Source organism: Centroberyx gerrardi, chromosome 2, assembly GCF_048128805.1.
Source record: "Centroberyx gerrardi isolate f3 chromosome 2, fCenGer3.hap1.cur.20231027, whole genome shotgun sequence".
NCBI lineage: Eukaryota > Metazoa > Chordata > Actinopteri > Beryciformes > Berycidae > Centroberyx > Centroberyx gerrardi.
Window position 1 is genome coordinate 19797821 of NC_135998.1, and position 10447 is coordinate 19808267.

The following is a 10447-nucleotide window of genomic DNA, read 5'->3' on the forward strand; positions in this document are numbered from 1 at the left end:
ATGTATTATTAACCTCTGACTGAAAATAAATCAGTTTATATTCCAATCATGAAATATCACCTTTTTAACCTGTTAGCTTAGTGACAACCTCTGATAGAGTGCTATAGGTAAGCATATTTAACTTAAAATGAAATATTAACAGTCATAACAGTCATTTTTATGTTACATATGCAGCTTTAACCTTATATATTGCAGTTACTGCAAAACACACAAATGCTGCATTTCTTTATACTAGCAAGCAAACTCTACCGAGATAAATGCCCTTTAAGACCGACAGCATTGCCTTGAATTGAGCTAATATAGCAGCCTTGCTAGCCTAAACGCACTAGCATAAAACTCGGCAAAACTATAAAAAAGCACCACAACATGACTAAACATTAAACACCACATGAAACGAAACGATGACAAACCTTGTGCCCTTATCAGCCTGGTGCTAAACAAACAAAATAGCCAGCATTTTCTAATGTTAGGCAGACACCGTGCCATGCGGACACACTTGACGATCTACTATACAGATTTCTCCGTTTTCCGTAAAGACTCCTTCAAAATAAAAGCCCCAACCTTAATATCTAAAATAACGGGCCAAATAATAACCTAACCTTAAGAAAATACTTACAAGATGAATAAACATGAAAAACAACAAATTCTTGAAGTATGCTGGGCATACTAAAGGTCATTTACACTCCCACCAAATCATGAGTGATTTTCATAACAATATGGAATGTAAAGCGCAAATGATTTCTAAACTCAATATGACCTTTAACTCTTAAGGCTTGAGTCTATAAGAATGTCCATAAATAAAACTCTTCATACTGTAAAGGATATGGTTGTGGAGCGAAGAGGGTGGTTAAACAATCTCTAGGAGCAAGATCAGCTTCTGCACTGGTCGTTCGACAATGGACGGCTTGCCAGAACGCTGTCCCTCCTTTCCCATCTTCTGGTCTCCGATGCGAATCTTTACTCTTCTCACAAGTCCATCTTTATCAGTCACTGTCTCTACAACTTTGGCCAACTTCCACTCGTTCCGAGGCAGATCATCCGCCTTCTCCATGACAATGTCGCCGACTTTGAGGTTTCTTCTTGGAGTATGCCAGCGTTGTCTGGTGGCAATATTAAAGAGGTACTCTCTTCTCCAACGACTCCAGAATTGCTCTGCAAGATACTGAACATGACGCCACCTCTTACGAGCATACATGTCTTCTCTGATGAATCTGCCAGGAGGTGGTAAGGCTACGATGGGTTTCATGGTGAGCAGGTGATTGGGCGTTAATGGCTCTGGACTATCTGGATCACTCAGGTTGTCAACTGTCAGCGGACGACTGTTCACAATAGCCATAGCCTCGTAGAAGAATGTCCGCAGAGAGGCGTCGTCCAGCCTGCCTGATGAGAGTGAAAGAGTAGAACGAAGAACATTCCTCACCGTTCTGATTTGTCTCTCCCATACACCTCCCGCATGGCTTGAATGGGGAGCGTTCATGCTGAAGTCACACTGCTTCTCAGCCAAAAATGTGGTCAGACGATTAGCATCCACTTGCTTAAGAGCTTCATTTAGTTCATTTTTAGCTCCAACGAAATTAGTTCCTTGATCACATCTTATGTGACGTACTGCTCCTCTTATGGCAATGAAACAACGAAGGCCATTAATGAAGGCGTCTGTTGACATGTCATCCAACATTTCAATGTGGATGGCTCGACAGCAAAGGCATGTGAAAAGGAGACCGTATCGCTTTTGCACTTTGCGTCCTTGCTTGGTGAGAAACGGACCGAAACAGTCCATTCCACAATAGGTGAATGGTGGTGATGGATCTACACGCTCTGACGGCAGATCTGCCATCCGCTGTTCTTCTGTGAATCTCCTGAGTTTCCGACATGTAACGCATTGATGCAGATGTGCTGCCACAGCTCTGTTGATTCCTGGAATCCAATATCCATTTGATCTGATCTCATTAATGGTCAGGCCTTTTCCTTGATGTCGAACCTTCTCATGATAATGAGCGATTATTGTCCTGGTAATGGGATGATCCTTTGGTATAATCACTGGATGCTTCAGTGAAGTAGGGAGAGATGCATTTTTCAGTCTTCCTCCCACCTTGAGGAGTCCATCTTGATCAAGAAAGGCATCCATCTGATACAGTTTACTCTGAGAAGAAAGTTGAACTACCTTACCGAGCAACTTTATCTCTTCCGGATACACTTGTCTTTGTAAGTCTTTTATGATGATGCACCGTGCATCCTCTCGTTCCTGTACAGTGCTGTGATTTGTTGACTTATCTCTCCTGGCACGACGGATGAGACGAGCGACAGCTTGAGTTGCTTTCAACCATGAAGAAAACCTTGACAAGCGATCTGAGAGACTCACTTGCTCCAATGTCTGTGTATTTAGTGTCTGAATCCTTTTGACTTCAGGATCTCCAATCTGTATTTCTGCAATAACATCCATAGTTGGAGGTATATCCTTCTCCCATAAGAACTGAGGTCCTGTGAACCAGCTTGATGTGAGAATCTCACTTGCGCTTGAACCTCTAGAGGCAAGGTCTGCAGGGTTATTGTTAGTAGAGACGTATCTCCACTGCTGAGGAGCTGTGCTGAGATGTATTTTCTGTATCCGGTTTGACACAAACGTGTGGAAACGACGTGCCTCGTTGTTGATGTACCCCAAAACTACTTTGGAGTCAGTCCAGAAGTATTCGTCAATATTTGCCAAACCAAGCTCCTCCTTTAGGGTATTGCTTGCTGCGACTGACACAACAGCAGCAGTCAACTCTAGCCTGGGGATAGTCATGACCTTAATCGGAGCTACTCTGGACTTTCCCATAACCAGAGCACAATGAACACTTCCATCTTCATTCACATGTCTCAAGTACGAACACTGGCCATAACCATATGTGCTTGCATCAGAGAAGTGGTGTAGCTCTTTTCTCAAGACTTGTCCAAAGCCAGCGGGCACATAGCAGCGTGGGATGGTGATTTTCTCTACATTTGCAAGATCGTTCTTCCAACGTTCCCACACTGGTCGCAATTCACTGGGAAGGGGGTCATCCCAGCCTGTGCCGTGCCTACACATTTCCTGAAGCACCTTTTTCCCAATGAGCAGGAAAGGGGCAACAAACCCCAGTGGGTCATAAAGGGAGGCAACTGTGGATAGTATGCCACGTCGTGTTGCTGGCTGGTCTTTCAGGCAGACACGAAATCTGAAAGTGTCAGATTCAATGTGCCAATGGATTCCTAAGGCTCTCTCCAAAGTTGAATCATTAAAGGCCAGGTCAGGAGCCTTCCCTTCAGCAGCACGCTCAGATGGCGGTATACTCTCCAGCACTGATCTGTTGTTACACACAAACTTGTGTAGTCTCAGACCACCCATAGCACAGAGCTTCTGGACTTCCTTTGCAAGCTGAATAGCGTCATCCGCACTTGCTATGCTAGTAACACCGTCGTCAACATAGAAGTCTTTCATGATGAACTGTGAGCCAAGGGGAAACAGGCTCTCATTGTCCTTAGCAAGTTGCTTCAGTCCGTAGTTGGCGCATCCTGGTGATGACGCTGCACCAAAGAGATGAACCTTCATGCGGAATTCCTGTGGTTCTGCACTAAAGTCGCCATCTTTCCACCAGAGGAAACGTAGATAGTCTCTGTCAGCTTCATACACATGGAACTGATGAAACATCTTCTCAATGTCACACATTAGTGCGATATGGTGCTGTCTAAATCTGATGAGAACACCGGTTAGATTATTCAGCAGGTCTGGGCCTGACAGAAGATGGTCATTCAGGCTAGTTCCCCTGTACTTAGCGGAGCAATCAAAAACCACACGGAGTTTCTCAGGTTTTTTGGAGTGGTAGACTCCGTGGTGGGGAATATACCATTTCTCTCCTTCCTTCCCCTGATCGTGAACTTCCTCTGCATCACCCTTTTTAATGACCTCATTCATAAACTTCACATAGTGTTCCTTGTACTTATCATCTTTCAGCAGCTTTCTTTTTAGATGACTGAGCCGGACAATGGCTAGTTGCTTATTGTCAGGGAGGTAGGGTCTCTCTTTAAAGGGGAGTGGCATCTCATAGTGGCCATGAGTGTTCCTCTGAATTCCTACCTTTAACATATTCAGGAAGAGGATGTCATCCTGAGACACAGTCTTGCCATCTTTACTGGCGTCCTTAAAGTCAGACTCAAGAACCCTAATTGCATCAGCTGGAGTCACTGGAGGAAGCTCTTTGACAGCAACTCTGTGGCACATATTGGTGATGCTTGGTGAGTCATGGTGTGGTGATGAACAACCCACAATACTCCATCCTAGATCCGTGCGAACCGCATAGGGTTCACTATCTCCTCCCAGGATTACTTGCCGTGGTGCCAGTACCCTTGAGCAATTGTAGCCTATTAAAAGACCAACGTCACACTCTAGCTGTGGTGGGATTTCATCTGCTATTGTGGTGAGATGATTCCAGTGCCTTGCCGTTTCACAGGTAGGAATGTGTGTTCGATTCACTGGTATGCAATCCTTGGTGTAGGCAGGAGGGAGATTAATGAGGATTGTGGAGTTGTAACCTCTCACTCTGAGACCTGAAACCCTTTGACTGTGCATTAATGTATCCTTTCCAATCATCGTAGTTAGCTTCAGCCTTACAGGATGTGTCTTGGTTTGTAAGCTATTGCTAACTTCCTGGTCAATGAAGACTGTATCACTTTGAGTGTCCAGCAGAGCATAAACAAGCCTTTCCATACCTGGATTGCTGATAGAGGAAACCCACACTGGTACAATCATTGAGGTGCTAGCAGATGGTTCCTCAGTCTCCACACTGAGAGACAATGTGGTTGCTGCTTCATCTGTGCTGCTCCGATTTGAGACTGACATGGTTTTGGCTTTAGTGTAGCTATCGTCATGGAGAAACGTAGGATGTCTTCCTTTACAGCTGTCACATGAGTGTCGGTGACGGCAGTCTTTTGCATTATGGCCTGGCTTCAGGCAACCATAGCAGAGTTTCTTTTCTTTCACATATTTTCGTCGTTCATCCAGAGATTTCCTTTTGAACTCAGGACAGCAATGCAGTCGATGTTTGCTGTCTTGACAGAGCATACATGATGGCTTTGAATCCGTTTTTAACTGCCCTTGAGTTTCAGTCTCTGTAACTGTCTGTGTATGGAGAACACTGGATTTAGGCTTCCTTTCTCTCAGATAACGTTTCTCTGAGTTAGACTCTGATGAGTGGAGAGCATGGAACGAAGTTATAGGATTACAGGCAATCTCTGCTTCCATTAACATGAAGGCGACAAAATCCTGGAAGTTAGGAAACTCCTGCCTGTCTTTCATGACTTGAGTGACTTTTCGGTTCCACCGTGATGCTGCCCAGTCAGGTAGCTTTTGAACCAGTTTCTGATTTTCTTCACAGTCATTCAAAATGTCAAGACCTTTAACATGAGGCATGGCTTCATGACATGAGCGTAGGAAATCAGCAAATGTCCTGAGTCCTTCAGCATCCTTTGGCTGGATCTTTGGCCAGTTTGCCAGTTTTTCTCTAAATGCTCTCTGTATAATGAAGGGCTGACCGTACCTTTGGTCGAGACGGTTCCATGCATCTTTATAGGCTTCATCATCATTTCTATAAAAGATGCCATCAAGTGTCTTTCGAGCTGGACCTCCTACATATTTTCTCAAATAATGCAATTTGTCAGCTGAAGAAATGTTCTTTTTGTCTATGAGAGATATGAATGAAGCCCTCCACTCAATGAACTGGATCGGGTCACCAGCAAATACAGATGGTTCTGGCATCGGGAGCCTGTTCAGAGTTATGCTATCTTGGACTGCTTGAGCCAGATAAGTCACATCTGCCCGTGGAGGTGATGCTGTCACTGTGACATTAGTGGGCTGCTGGATGAGAGCTGAAGACACAGGTTGCTGTGGAGACACATGCTGTTGTTCCCTAGTGTTGTAATCAGCAGAATAGACACTAGCTTCCTGCATTACTTCCTGGTTATAGGTTACAAATCTAGCTCGTGCAGCTCTTATATCCTTTTCTGCCTTTAGTCTTTCCAACTCACGTTTCTGAGCTTCGAGTTCTCTCCTCTGCTGTTCCTCTAGGAGTTGAATCCTTTCCTTTTGTCTTTCCTCCTCCAATAACACTTCATACTCTGCTTCCTTTGCTGCTAACTCTGCTGCAGCGTCTGCCCTTTTAGCTGCTACGATGGAGCTCACAGAGTGTTGGCTGAAATTGTTACTGGAGTGTCGACTTGAAGGTGAGGCTGTGGATCCGTAGATGGAGCGAGCATAATCTCTTTTAAGCAGCTCACGAAGACGTTGCTTTACTGCTTCACTATCAAAATCTCCATCAATGCCTGCTATCCTTTCATAAGCAATCCTAACAATGTCCTTTGTCACTGCCTCACAGGCATCAATACGACGTCTTGTCTCACTGGATGGAGTGAAGTGATCTCTAATTGTCACATAGATGTTAGTAACATCGTCCTTTCCTTTCTCTAGTGTGTCTATAAGAGCTGCAATCTGGCTCTCAGGAATGTCCAACTTTAGCTGCTCTCTAGCCTTACGTGCCTGGATCTTCCATTGTTCATAAAGGTGAATGAGCCTTTTCTCCTTTTTGTGAGCCTCCTCTCTCTGAAATGCAAGCATCTTCTCCGTGGGATTCCGCAGGCGACCAGAGCGGCGAAGTTCCTCCTCTTCGCTGTCCTTACAGGCATCCATTTTCTGGTCTGAGTCTCTACCGTCGAGATGTACGTTTCCCGATGCTTCCATTTTGTGAGTGGGTGCCACAACCTTAGACCATCACATCGAGTCCCTCTGCAGTCATCCTTGGACAGGAGCGTGGTGGGACTGATGAGGTAAAGCTCTTACTGTAGCATCCCCGGCTGAATGATGGTCTAACTCTTAAACTGATGGTTCACAAGGTGTTTATTTTTGAGCAAATAGACGACACTGTAGCTCCATGAAAACCGTGAACACCCCTTGAACACACCGTAAGAGCTACAAAAGGAAACAAAAATAAAAGCATTACCATCTTTTCACATTCTGATGATAAGCTTATTGCACTATAGCCTTACAATATTCAACAAAACGAAAATCATGTATTATTAACCTCTGACTGAAAATAAATCAGTTTATATTCCAATCATGAAATATCACCTTTTTAACCTGTTAGCTTAGTGACAACCTCTGATAGAGTGCTATAGGTAAGCATATTTAACTTAAAATGAAATATTAACAGTCATAACAGTCATTTTTATGTTACATATGCAGCTTTAACCTTATATATTGCAGTTACTGCAAAACACACAAATGCTGCATTTCTTTATACTAGCAAGCAAACTCTACCGAGATAAATGCCCTTTAAGACCGACAGCATTGCCTTGAATTGAGCTAATATAGCAGCCTTGCTAGCCTAAACGCACTAGCATAAAACTCGGCAAAACTATAAAAAAGCACCACAACATGACTAAACATTAAACACCACATGAAACGAAACGATGACAAACCTTGTGCCCTTATCAGCCTGGTGCTAAACAAACAAAATAGCCAGCATTTTCTAATGTTAGGCAGACACCGTGCCATGCGGACACACTTGACGATCTACTATACAGATTTCTCCGTTTTCCGTAAAGACTCCTTCAAAATAAAAGCCCCAACCTTAATATCTAAAATAACGGGCCAAATAATAACCTAACCTTAAGAAAATACTTACAAGATGAATAAACATGAAAAACAACAAATTCTTGAAGTATGCTGGGCATACTAAAGGTCATTTACAATATCTATTCTTTTATAGTTTATTTTGAGCTGTCTGTACTGTTCTTTTGGTACAGCGTTCCCTCTCCTTTTTCCTCAGTGGGTTATAAGGAGACTCTTTCTGCTATAACAAAACAGTTAGCACTTTACAAGAGGGGGAATTGCAATTCTCTTGCCATTTTGCAGAATTTATCAATGGACAGGATATGATGTTATCCCTTCGGCCATAATCCAAGGTGAGCATTCATGGAATCCTAGAAATTAAGGGTGGAGTCCATTGTGATTTCCGAATTCTTCTCCATAACTCTTAACCTCATAACGCTTGATCCCTTAACCTCTAAATCAGGTAGCCCCTCCCCCTCCTCCCAGGATCCTATTGGTTTAGCCCGCTTCCTGTGAAGGAGACAGGCAGGCGGGTCGATCGATCGGACACAGAATCCACCGGTTTCCTGAACCTCACGCAGGGATTTATAGTGGAGCTGAGACAATCAGTGTAAGTGGCACATACCAGAGGCTGGATGCAGGAAAAGTGATATCTTTTACAGGACCACCTGTTGAAGTTGGAAACGGTGGCAATCCTCTCAAGAGGATTAGAGTTAGTTACATCACAGACATTTTTGGCAGCATATTAGCTAGCTGAATCAAAGAGAGAGATGGAAGCATGCTGTTAATAATTCTGCAAATGGGGTAATACAAATAGCTTGTGCTTTGAATAAAGATTATAGGGAAGTATTTTTTTCTTTTTTTACATTTAGAGGTTTCTCAGTGAGAGAGACTTTTCCTGGACACATTTTGCTGTGAGTATATGGGGCTGGCCTGTTTCCTCTGGTATCTGAAAACACTGCAAATGGCAAAACCAAGATGACTTTATCTCATGTTAGGTCTCAGTAGGAAGTGACATACTCTGTTCCGGTATAGAGAGGTATCTGTGTTAAGAATCTGTCGCTTGTAAACCATCTCCGGTGTCAGTTAGTAGACTCACAGGAGGGGCTGTCATATAAAACAGCCGTGGCCGGTTTCCAAGGCGCACTACGATAAATCTTAGTTCCACCACAACTCAAGACTTTAGTGCCAAGATGTTGGAGGAAAATCCAAATTGGAGTTATCTGTGAGGCCCAGATGAGAGCGACAGAGGGGGTCTGAATCAATTATGAACATTGTATCGGAAGACAGATTGTGCTTGACTAGAAATAACAGAGAAATGATGAGGGTGTTTTAGAAATGAGAAGTTGGAGGCTTAGTATCATTTTATTTGACTAGGTTTTCACATCTATATATCCTCGATTCACAAGTTCAGACCATCAAACAATTAATATCATCTATAACTTATTACTTAGAAATGAATAATGCAATCAACCTGCACGCATTCTATGTCACATGCACTTTAGCCTGAATCACTGCGTAGCTCTCGCCTGTGCTATAGCACGAGGCTGATGCTCAGGCTGTGTGTGTCCCACAAAACACATGGGACTTCAAATCCTCCCTTGGATCCTGAAGGAAAATAGAACCACTTATGTTAATCTGCCTGGCCATGAAAGTCTCTGCCACACCACATTTAGTATGCATGGAGTATGAGAGAGTACGATAGAGGCGAGCTCTTTGTGCACTGCAACATGAGAATCCAGCGGGAGAACTGCCAATCACGGAGAAAACCCGTGTCCCCATGCAGTCCCGGTGTCAGGAAACCGAAATATGAACAGCGCTCTGACAAGTCTACATGATGGGTATCATCTAAATCCGTCCTCCATGATTAGCATCAAACAAAAACAGAATGGATGAGTGTTTGTGTTTGATAATACAGATTTATCCAATTTTGTAATGGCGTGTTTATGATGAGAAGATACCCACAAGATGGATTTACGTAGCTCAATGCTTGGGAGTCGTCAAAGGGCGTGCGACCGCGCGTCCGGTGCTGTGCCAGCATACTGACGCACCACCCGCTCTCTCATCCCTCAGCCTGAATGAATTATTGAAGAGGAAAATCATCTTGAATTAAAGTCAGCGAGGAGAGGAGCGAGCTTTAATGCACCAGAGAAAGAAACGGGCGTCCTGTACTGATTGAAGGCATTACAGAGGTCAGATAAGACCAACACTATCTCTCCCTTAGAGACCACTTTCTGTCACTATGAGTCGGGCAATACAGCCGTTATTGTGTTGACAACGATCTAACATGCGGCTGCTCTGACTTGAATGAAAGCTTAGCAGAATGAATATCTGAGATTTTGACTGAAAGAAACTATATGGAAGACACATTTTCACAGATAGTGCTACATTATCTTCAGTTCTCCATAATTTGCATTAACACTTACGTATGCCGCAAACCTATATCCTTAAGAACTATTTCATCCCTGCCGTGTGGTCTACTCAGAAATCCAGGGAACAGAGAAGTACATTCAATCTGTCAAAATGCTGACTCATCATCCTTCCTCTCTTCTACCAAACCTTTTGGCCCTTCTCTTAATCCCAAATAGTGTCGTTCACCTTCCTGGCTTGAAACGTCCTACTTTCTTTTGGCTCCTCTTTCCTCCATTTTGCACTCTCTAGGATTTGGTTGTTTCCTGCAAACTGGTGAAAGGCATACAAACCTTCAACCTACATACCTGATTTTGTCATTCAGAAACGTTTTCCCATTCATCGAGTTCACTGTAAAAAAAAAAAATCCAAGATAGGTGTTGTATTGTTTCTTGCTCCATGTTGAAGAAGCTACAGTTTACA